Raw genomic sequence first — 11,903 nt, 5'->3', positions numbered from 1 at the left:
AAACACTTTTTGCAAGAAACTGTACACCTGATACTACTATTAATATCCCAGCATCCATATTATTGAGTTGGTATAACTCCAGTTTTTAATGTTTAATATTTCATGCTGTTGGGATTTCAAAGCCACCACATGGTCCGTTTTTTTCCATAATGTTCATCATAAACCATCCAGATCTTCACATTAAGCTCTGATGATGCTTAACTAATCTTGACTATTCTTACAGCCAGTGAGCTTGATTTATTTTAATTTTTTGGCTAAAATCAGTCCAGGAAAGCATTAAAGCTCAGAGTTTTTCAGAGCTGTGATTATAATTCTTTCCCTGTGCAGGCTTTAAAGCCAGTTCTCAGTCCCGGTCTGATGAAACCCTGTGCACATTTTGTCTTAGTTCTAACACACAGATCTTTCCAAAGGGAACTTTTTATTTGTAGTAATGAAACAAAAATCCCAATGTGGTGAGTTCTTTAGTGGGTTTAGATACAAGGGATTAAAGCTTTTACTTCACAAAGCACCATGAGGATTTTTTCCAAACAGGATTTCCTGTGGCAATTGCAAAATTCTAATCCATGACTTTTACTGTAGCAGTCAACAATGAGAGAAGTAGAAAGTAAAAAGTAAAAAGATCAGCCTTTGTTTTCAGAGAAAGAAAATGGAAAATGACTATTTATTTTGTATATTTGCTTAATCACACCAAGTGGAATCATCAAAATCTTTCAGTACAAATATGATCACAATATTCACAATATTTCAATCTAACATCTGATCTTACATCCAATTTAACATCTAATCTAACATCCAGTCCTAACATCCAATTCTAACATCTATTCTTACATCCAATCTAACATCCAATTTAACATTTAATCCTAACATCTAATCTAACATCCAGTCCTAACATCCAATTCTAACATCTATTCTTATATCCAATCTATCATCCAATTTAACATTTAATCCTAACATCTATTCTTACATCCAATCTAAAATCCAATTTAACATTTAATCCTAACATCTAATCTAACATCCAGTCCTAACATCCAATTCTAACATCTATTCTTATATCCAATCTATCATCCAATTTAACATTTAATCCTAACATCTATTCTTACATCCAATCTAACATCCAAATTAACATTTAATCCTAACATCTAATCTAACATCCAGTCCTAACATCCAATTCTAACATCTATTCTTATATCCAATCTATCATCCAATTTAACATTTAATCCTAACATCTATTCTTACATCCAATCTAACATCCAAATTAACATTTAATCCTAACATCTAATCTAACATCCAGTCCTAACATCTATTCTTACATCCAAACTAACATCCAATTTAACATTTAATCCTAATATCTATTCTTACATCCAATCTAACATCCAATTTTACATTTAATCGTAACATCGAATCTAACATCCAGTCCTAACATTTATTCTTATATCAAATCTAACATCTAATCCTAAAATCCAATCCTAACATCCAATCTCACATACAGTCCTAACACAAAATCTCACATCTAATGTAACATCCAGTCCTAAAATCCAATTCTATCATCTATTCTTACATCCAATCTAACATCCAGTCTTAACACCAAATCTCACATCCAATCTTGTCTAACATCCAATCTAACATTAAAAATAACTTTCAATCTTACTTCCAGTCTGAGCATCCAATCTCATTCAATTAAACCCCCAATCTTACATCAAGCCCCAAGATCCAATCTAAGATTCAGTCTTAGTATCCAATCTAACATTGTGTTAACCTGGAGGTATAAAATAAATATCATTGGAAGTGGGAAGAAATGTCCACTCTGGACATCCATTCATTATAGTTTCATCATTCTCGAAGTTATCAAGTGATTGTTCATGTTCTACAAATACGCGTGGCTGCGATTTTTTCTAATTTTATGCTAACCAGGCTCAATTCACTGGCTTGAACCATTCCTACCTGCAGTTTGATGCCCACAAATGGTGGAAAAAATCTTGTGTATAATGACATTATGGAACAAAAGGATAGAAGGTCATAGCAGAGTTTGTCTTTCTTCACACATCTAGTACAGTTAGCTTGCTTTGCTAAATAAAAAGTAGTAAAAAGTCGAGAACATAACAGAAAAAAAACCACGCAAACGACCGAATTTCCCAACGATTAGTGCGTTATTTCATTGCGTTCAGCTCTTTAGGGTTATAAACTATATATTACTGATTTTCAATAGAAAAACACCGTTGCACAGGTTTAATGGTAAATATGATAAAATCAGATGCTAATTTTTATGCTAGCATACTCTTTATCTAAGTTTTACATCATAACTACAGGAAATGCTCACATCTGATTGGCTGACATGTTCACCTATAAATATGTTCTTTCTTTATGTGTATTTTTTAAAATGTTTTTTAACACAAGGTAATACATTATATGGCTAAAAGTTTGTGGACACCTGACCATAAGATTGAACATCCTATTCCACATTTGGTCCCCATTTCCTTGTAAAATAACCTCCACTCTTCTGGGAACATGTTCCACTAGATTTTGTGCTCATTCAGATACAAGGGTGTTAGTAAAGTCAGGTACTGATGTGGGTGAGAAGGTGAGGAGGCCTGGGATGCAGTCAGCGTTTACATTCATCCCAATAGTGTTGGAGCTTCATAGCAGGAGATCTTCCACACCTTCCAATAAAGCAGATCTTCATTGTCAAACTGGAACAGGTTTAGATTTTCATAGACATCCTATATAATTGTGGGCCTCATATGGCTGGAAAGGTCAGGTGTCCCCAATACTTTTGAGCAAACAGTGTATTTTGAATACTGGTTTCTGATTGGTTGGTTGATATTAATCTTAATATTGGAATGAATGAAATGATTTTGACATTTGTTCACTTTACTGCATTTACCCTGAGTCTGAGAAGTGTCAGTGTTTTACACCACGAAAACACCATGTCCGTTTACCTGACATGCTAAATCTTCAGTACTTTAGCATAGCATGGGTTGCCCGATTGGCTGATATAGCGTATTGACATATTAATTCGAATCCTACGGAAAAACCAGCGTGTCACGTAACCGATCGTGAAAAAATTCCCCAGAATGTAAACGTGGCACTGTGACGTTACGGCACGTGTATCGTATTCCATATGGTTTACTGATCTACGCTGACATTTTCCATCCCCCTGACTTCTGCCTCCTGTGCAATCAAAAGCTACAGAACTTCAGAAACTCCAGCACCAAGCATCGTTCAAACCCTAAACCAATTTCAGCTTTTTCTGTTTTTTTGACAATCGTTGAGGAAACGACCGCAGCCGAGGACTTGCAGAAGGAACCTGGATTTTGTTGTTTTTTTTGTTTTACGCTTCTCATTTGCTGCTTCGTCCAGACACCTACACAGTGAAGTGTTTGTTCACACGCTGGAATTCCAGATTGGATTGAACAGTGTGTGTGTGTTTGTGTGTGTGTGCGCGATAAGAGCGTGTGAGTGTATTTCCAGTCTCCCTCATCATTCAACGCTGAGATTTTTTTTAACTGAACCTCAGCCCTTTTTTTTCTCGAGACACCAACTAACTGTAGCTGGATGAAGAAAAAGATGAGAAGAAAGAGGGGGGAAAAAAAGGAACTTTCTTTTTGTTTGTTTGTTTTTAAACAAAACTGTTATATAAATTTGTGCCTGAAAACTGAGAAATGGTATCTATTATTCTGGAAACATACTGTTAAACAAGAACCAATGGGTTCTGGGCACTGAGGGTCCCATCACCCTTATAGCATTATATAGCATCATTTCCCATCCCGTAACGTCTGTTCCTCCAGACCGAGGTCGGTCCCATACTGTACATTCACAAGCAGACGAACAGAAAGAGCAGTGTGGCGTTTGTTTTTCATCTGATCTTGTGGTAGGAATTTTTTTGTTGGTTTTTGTTTGTTTGTTTTTAATTCCCCCCCCCCCCCCCCCAGCCCGAGGTGCCCTTCATTACGTACTGAGATACAAATGTAAATATTCAAATGTCCCAGTGTGTATCTTGAGGTTAAAAAAGAGGGAAAGATGTGTATTATTTATGAAGACAAAAATTATTTTGTTAAATAGACTGAAAAAGTGGTATACAGAAAAAAAAATGTGTGCGTGTGGTGATTTAGGTTATAACTGCTCATGTTTGGGAAGCAGATGCATGGATGGAGGGATGACATTCTTTATTTTTTGTATATCCCAGAGATGTGAGGAAGCTGACGTCAGAGCAGAGGGTCAGCCAGGATACAGCACCCCTGGAGCTGCACATAGAAACTCGAAAACACCTGTACACACATTTAAATTCAGTTTATTTACATATACTGTGTGTGTGTGTGTGTGTGTGTGTGTGTGTGTGTGTATATATATATATACAGTATACACACACACACACACACACACACACACACACACATATATATATATATATATATATATATAATTACACTGTGGTGTGAAAAAAGTCCTGATTTCATATTTTTTTGCATGTTTGTTACACAATAATGTATCAGATCATCAAACTAATTTAAATCTTAGTAAAAGATAACACAAGTGAACACAACATGCCGTTTCTAAATGAAGGTTTTTATTATTGAGGCAAAACAAAATTCAAAACTACAGTGCCCTGTGTGAAAAGGTGTTTAAAACTGTGGTTTATCACACCATTTCTCCAGCCACACCCAGGCCTGTTTACTGCAACACCTGTTCACAATCAAAAAATCTCTTAAATAGGATTCCCTTCCACCCCTCCATAATGACATCACGGAGCTGCTGGATGTTAGACGAATGGTTCAGGTCTGGAGACATCCAGATTCAGATTCCTCAGCAAGGCAGTTGTCATCTTAGCGGTGTTTTTGGGGTCGTTATGTTGTAAAACACATTCGGAGCAGTTTCTAAAAGTAGGGCATGATGTTCTGCTTCAGAATGACACAGTACATGTTGGAATCCATCTTTCCCTATAATGAACCGCAGCTCCCCAGTACCAGCAGCACTCATGCAGCCCCAGACCATGATGTTACCACCACCATGCTTGACTGTAGGCAAAATACAATATTCTTGGTGCTCCACACCAGGGGCTCTTGAGCAGGTCGTCTTCAGCACACTATTGGTGGGCTTTCGTGTGAGCAGCTTCAGAAGTCAAGTCAAGAGTAAAGAGTCAAGAGGCTTTTATTGTCATTTCTACTATACACAGTGGTACACAGTACACAGTAAAAACAAGACAACGTTCCTCCAGAACCCCGGTGCTACATTAGACAACATAAAGCTACAACACAACACAAGCTACTATAAAGTGCATCGAGTGCAACCTAGTGCAAACAGTGCAGACAAAAAACAGTACAGACAAACAGTGCAGACAGAAAACACAAGACAACACAAAACAAGACAAAAAACCAATATAGCGCCGACTAGTAAACCTACTGTAAACTCAAATTATACAGTACTGTGTAAGGAGAAATGTAAAATGTAAAAACTATAACTGGGAGTAAATATAAACAGAACAAACAGAACAATGTAGTGCAAAACAACAGTCAAGAGGTGCAAAGACAGCATGTAAGCATTATACTATAATACAGTCAAAGGTGCAAAAACAGCATGTAAACAGTATAATAGTGATAAATGTGCATAAAACAGCAGTTAAGGAGTGTAGTACGGTCAAGTATAATAAGTAATACATAAATGAATGGTTGTGGAAAGGATTAAGATGAGTGTGTGTTAAGTGTTTAGTCCAGGTTGTACAGTTCGGTACACACATTGAGTGAGTGTGTGTGTCTGTGTGTGTGTGTGTGTGTGTGTGTGTGTGTGTGTGTGTGTGTGTGTGTGTGTCCTGTTTCATTTCTGTGTATTTAGAAGCCTGATGGCTTGGGGAAAGAAACTGTTGCACAGTCTTGTTGTGACGGCCCGAATGTTCGGAACCGTTTTCCTGATGGCAGGAGTGTAAAGAGTGTGTGAGACGGGTGTGTGTGGTCGTCCACAATGCTGTGTGCTTTGCGGACGCAGCGTGTGGTGTAAATGTCCATGATAGAGGGGAGAGAGACTCCGATGATCTTCTCAGCCGTCCTCACTATCCTCTGTAGGGTCTTGCGATCCGAGACGGTGCAGTTCCCAGACCAGGCAGTAATGCAGCTGCTCAGGATGGTCTCAATGATCCCTCTGTAGAACATAGTCAGGATGGGGGGAGGGAGATCAGCTTTCCTCAGCCTTCTCAGAAAGTAAAGACGCTGCTGGGCTTTCTTCATGATGGAGCTGGTGTTAGGTGAGGTTGTCTGCCAGATGAACACCAAGGAATTTGGTGCTCTTGACGATCTCCACTGAGGATCCATCAATAATCAGTGGAGATTGGTCCTCTCCTGAAGTCAACAACCATCTCTTTCGTTTTAGAAGAGGCTCCTTCTGGGACTTCTTGCAGTTTGCAGCGTACAGTTTGATCACCTTCCACTTTGTCGACCTCTAAAGCAATGCTGCAGCACTTACTCACTTATGAAGCAGCTTCTGCCCCTGACGCACAGCACGAGGACTTGACTTCTTTGATGGACCCTTGCGAGATCCGTTCCGAGTGAAACCCGTCTTAGAAAAACCTCTGTATGACCCTGACCATTGCACTGTAACTCAATTTCAGGGTGATACTGATCTTCTTACAGCCTCAGCATCTTTGTGGAGAGCAACACTTCTAATTCTCGGATCCTCAAGAGACTCTTTACCATGAGGTGCATATTTTGAACATCCATGGTTCAGTATGAGAGAATTGTCCCCAAAGCCATGAATTTTAACTGCTTTAATATGAGATACACAAATGTGTATGGTTCTGTCAAGCAGAACATAATGAAAAGGATGCATGGCTTTGCATCTTTACACAAAATACAGCTGTTATCACTGAGGGTGTACTAACTTTTGTTGCCTGTAAAAAACAGTAATAGCTGTATGTTAAGTTATTTTTAGAGGACAGTAAATCTGTACTGCTTTACAAGCTGCACAGTGACTACTCCAAGTTTCATTTCTATAGTGCTTGTGCATGACGGTCGTCTAAGAACAATCTACACGAATTCACTTTAACATCCACCCTACTCAGCAGATTTGTCTCCAGTGGACTTCACACTCTTTCCGAAGATGAAGATCCGGCTCAAAGGTCACCATTTTGACGCCATTGCAGAGATCCAGTGAGAATCGCAGAAGATGCTTTGAAAAGAAGACTTCCAGGACACATTCCAGCAGTGGCAGGAAGGCTGGGAGCACTGAATTGCTGTGCAAGGGGCCTATTTCAGTCGCTATAAGGTGTGTAAACGTAGTCTATCAGTAACCAAAAGATACGATTTATATTCTCAGGGAATTTGCTGATGTGTGAAAGTAGAAAAGGTTTTACACTTTCTCACCTTCGATCCTATGAGCAGCATGTTGATTTGACGTCACGTGCTGAACTCCAGGGTTGCAAGACCACTCATAGTACAGTAGGAATTCTGATTTGAGGGGGCATTCTCTTTTCTCTCGTAGTAATTATTACACAGCCCCGCCCCAACCAAGGAGCCCAAAATCACGGGAATTGTTTGCACAATATACATTGAATCGTTTATAGAATTAAACAGACCTGGAAAATGTGATGTTAGTATGGAGACATTTTCTGTAAGGAGTGTCAGCAGATTAGAAAAAGAAGCTGTGACTGGCTTTTCAGACACAAGAAAGTCGAAACAGAGGAGTTCACGCTTTTGCAATTTCTTGCTAACTTAAAAACCTGACTATTAGTTGCATATTAATTTTATCCTTCTCCAGTTTGTTAAATGCCTTAAAATCCTTTTTGAATTGAGGGACATTTTGCTTTTCTCTCAATTACAACGTGATTAGAACAAAGCCCCGCCCCCAACCAGAAAACCCAGAGAGCCCAGGATCAGTCCTAAGAGTGGATTCAAGTGATTCCATGCTGAGGAACCCAATGCTGAACTTTCACAAAGCTTTTCGGCTTGAACGGCGAATTTAGACAGATAAATCAGGCGCTCACACGAGCAAAACTAATGAACTGCTAACCAAGCTTAATAAGATTCCGAGTGGAGACCCGCGGAGCAGAGAGGCGGAACGCCGAGAAGGGTATTAAGGCAATTCCACGAGCATGAGAAGTGGCATGTTGACTGAGTGAGCTAAAGTTGCCTGCTTTGGCTAAGTGAGTAAAGTTTGTAGCAGGAGGTGTTAAAAGCGCAGCTGTTCCTCTCCCTCTCTCTCTCTCTCTTTTTTCCATCATCCCACACACTCTCCTTCTATTAATCAGACCTCTGAAACCTGGTGTGCAACACTAATTGCCTCCTCCACCGCCCTGCAAGACGAGGGCCAAGAAATCGAATACAGCTCCCTGCAATCAATAGCAATTAGGAGCATCCTCAAGTAATCCCATTGAAAGCTGCGATTTGGGACACGGCCAAAGACGACCTCTAAGATCGAAAGCCAGAAAAACACCACCCCCCCTCATTCTACCCCTTTGCTCGCCGGCTCCCCTCAAACAATCCTTAAATCTTCAGCAAAGAAAAACTTATTTGTTTCTTCAGAGAGAAAGTGCCGACTCGGTGAGTGGAGGATTAATTACTTCGCGTCTATTCCAGTTTAGCTCGCTCGGGCTCGTTTCCCTAAATCAATCCACACACTGCTCCATTTTCCAGCAAGCTCATCCACCAAGTGCCTTATGGCACAAAGAGAAAATTAAAATCGGAAGTTTTTTTTTTCCTTTCAGTACAAGAAAATTAGTCATCAAAAAAAGAAGAGGGAGAAAAAAGAGAGAGAGAGAGAGAGAGAGAGAGAGAGAGAGAGAGAGAGAGAGAGAGAGAGAGAGAGAGAGAACATGGACCCATTGGAAAGGTTAAGTAATTATGCCGTACATGGACAAGGTCTTTTCATGGTTTTCATACAAGCTGTAGAAGAAACACTGTGTTCGAAGTGGGTCACGCATCTCCGAACAATAGCTGAAGCAAACAATAGCTCGCTCCCATTTTCTCCGCTTTCAGAGAGTATAATTCATCCCACAAAAAGCGCAGAACACAATAGATCCCCCCCTCCACCCTCCCCGACTCCCCCCGGAGCTGCTCGGCGATGTTTACCGAACGCATTCTGCACAGCAAATCAAATCTTAAACTGCTTCAATGTTTCTTTTTCTTTCTCACGTTGTTGGATAAGAATGAAGATGAGATTATGATCTATTACACCACAGGCTACGTCCATTCAATTATTGTTCCTAGAGTTACACTGGAAAATGTGATGTCAATGTTATGGGACATTTTCTATAAGGAGTCTCCAGTTCAAAGCTGGGACATTGGCTTTTCAGACACAGAGAAGTCGAAAAAAGCAGAGTTCATGCTTCAAAGTTTCTTGCAGATATATGAATCTGAATGATAGGGTGCATATTATTATAATTCCATACTTCTCCAGGTCTCAATCCCTTCCAGTCCAAACTTCTCCAGTCTTAATCTTTCCGAATTCCATATTCATGGAATTCCATTTGGATTCCATACTTCTCCAGATATTACTCCCTTCTGATTTTATACCCCTCAGAGTTTGGGATTTTATTTAGATTAAGACCTGGTGATGTATGATATCACTTTAGATTCCAAACCCCTTAAATTTCAGTCCTTTTATATTCAATACTCCACAGGTTCTGGGATTACATTAAGGTTTCATACTCCTTAAAACTGAAATACTTTAGATTTCATTCTTTTACAGAAGTCAAAATCCTTTCAGATTCCATAATCCTTTCATTTCAGTTCCTTTATTGGTCTGGGATTCCATTTAGATTTCATGGTCTCAATCACTTCAGATTCCATACTCCTTAAAACCAAATTACTTTAGATATAATACACCTCCAATTTTAATTCCTTCAAATTCTATACGCCACAGTGTCTGGGATTCCATTCAGATTCCATAATCTTCCAGATTTCAACTCTTCCTCCAAGTCTCATTTACTTTAAATTCCATAATCTTTAAAACTGAATTCATTTAGAATCCACACTTCTCCAGGTTTGAACTTCCATTCAGAATCCATACTCCTCCAGATCTCAAATTCCACTTAGAGCCCATACTTTTCCAGGTCTCAAAACCCTTTTAGATTCCATACTTCACAGGGTTTGGGATTACATTTACTCAATCATTTTTAAATTCCATACTCTCCAGGTCTCGACATCGTTTCAGATACCATAATCCTTCAGATCCCGAATTTCATTAAGGTTCCATATTTCTCCCTTCAGTTTCCATACTCCTCACAATCTGGAAATCTCTTGAGATTCCATACATATCCAGACTTCAAATTCAATGTTGATTCTACAATTTCAAGGTCTAGACATGTTCTCACTTGATGGATTTTATTCTAACAGGGTTAACAGGATCATATGGAATCTAAATGAATTTACAGACCTTTGCAGGAATCCAGTCCCATGTTGAGTAATCAATATCACCACAAACATGGAGGGAAACCGCTGTAGTTGTTCTGTTTGGATTTCTAACAGTGAGTCAAAGTTGACCCCTGTGTTTGACCCCATCAGCACTGCATGTACCTCTACTCACTCTTTCAAAACTGTGCAATCACTGTTATTTTCCACAGGAACAGTGATGAATCTCTTACACCTTATCATCAGTCACCACCATCTTCTGCTTTTCTGTTTTACATAATGAAAGTGTAAAACCTGTTTTGATGTCAAGTCTACAAAGACCCAAAGATTATGAAATGTCACCTACTGCCACTTTCGGAAGAGATTTCCAGACGTGGAGATTTATGGAAAATGAAGTGATTTTAAAACCTGGTGAAAAACTTAAAATCTAAAAGGTATTCAAGACCTGGAGAAGAATAGAATCTAAAAAGATTTGAAACTTGGTGAAAATATAAAATCTAAAGGAATCCCCACATACATAAGTATTCACAGCCTTTGCTCAAAACGTTGTTGAAGCTCCTTTGGCACCAATTTCAGATCAAGTCTTTTTGAGTTTGATGCTTTAAGCTCTACACACCTATTTTTGGGCAGTTTCTCCCACTCTTCTTTATAGAACCTCTTGGGCTCCATCAGGTTGGATGGGGAGCGTCGGTGCACAGCCATTTTCAAATCTCCAGAGATGTTTAATCGGGTTCAAGTCTGGACTCTGTCTGGGCCACTCAAGGACATTCATAGAGTCCTGAGCCACTTCTTTGTTATCTTGGCTGTGTGTTTAGGGTCGTTGTCCTAGTGGAAGATAAACCGTCGCCCCAGTCGGAGGTCCAGAGCGCTCTTGAGCAGATTTTCATCAAGGACGTCTCTGTAAATTGCTGCATTCATCTTTCTCTCAATCCTGACCAGTCTCCCCATATCCAGAGCGACTTAGTTATCTCATTCATACAACTGGGCAGCTATGGGGTTAAGGGCCTCGCTTAGGGGCCCAGGATTGGCAGTTTGGTGTGACTGGAAGTTGAAATCAGGACCTTCAGATCCAAAGCACAATGTATAAAACACCTACCGTATTTGAGATCAATAGAGGTAGAGTTGCTGTACAGAAATTGTGAAGGAACCGTAACCGAAGCATATTTCTATTCATATATTCTACAATTTGTTTTCTACAATTTGCCTGTGGTTTAACACACTTCCTGTTTCACCAAAGAAAAAAACATGAATGAACTAAAGGTTACAAGCATTTCCTTATTCTTCCGTCAATGTAGGAAACATGATATACAAACAAAAGGAAACATAAAGGGTGCCAATACTTTTGGAGCTGCGCGTACACCTAAAATAAAAAGGTTTAAAAAGTTAACTTTGATGTTAAAATGAAAGAGTTTTATTCTTTAAAGGAATTGGAAATACAAAAAATGGCTCCCATGCATACTATAGGCGCTCTCCAAAACATTTGGCACCCTACTATACACAGATCATCAGCCTGACTTTTTTTTTTTTATCTTATTAATGTTTAAAAATGCACCACCACTCACTCATCTCAAA

The sequence above is a fragment of the Silurus aristotelis genome (genome assembly GCF_946808225.1).
Source record: "Silurus aristotelis genome assembly, chromosome: 3".
Classification (NCBI taxonomy): domain Eukaryota; kingdom Metazoa; phylum Chordata; class Actinopteri; order Siluriformes; family Siluridae; genus Silurus; species Silurus aristotelis.
This window is presented reverse-complemented; position numbering follows the sequence as displayed.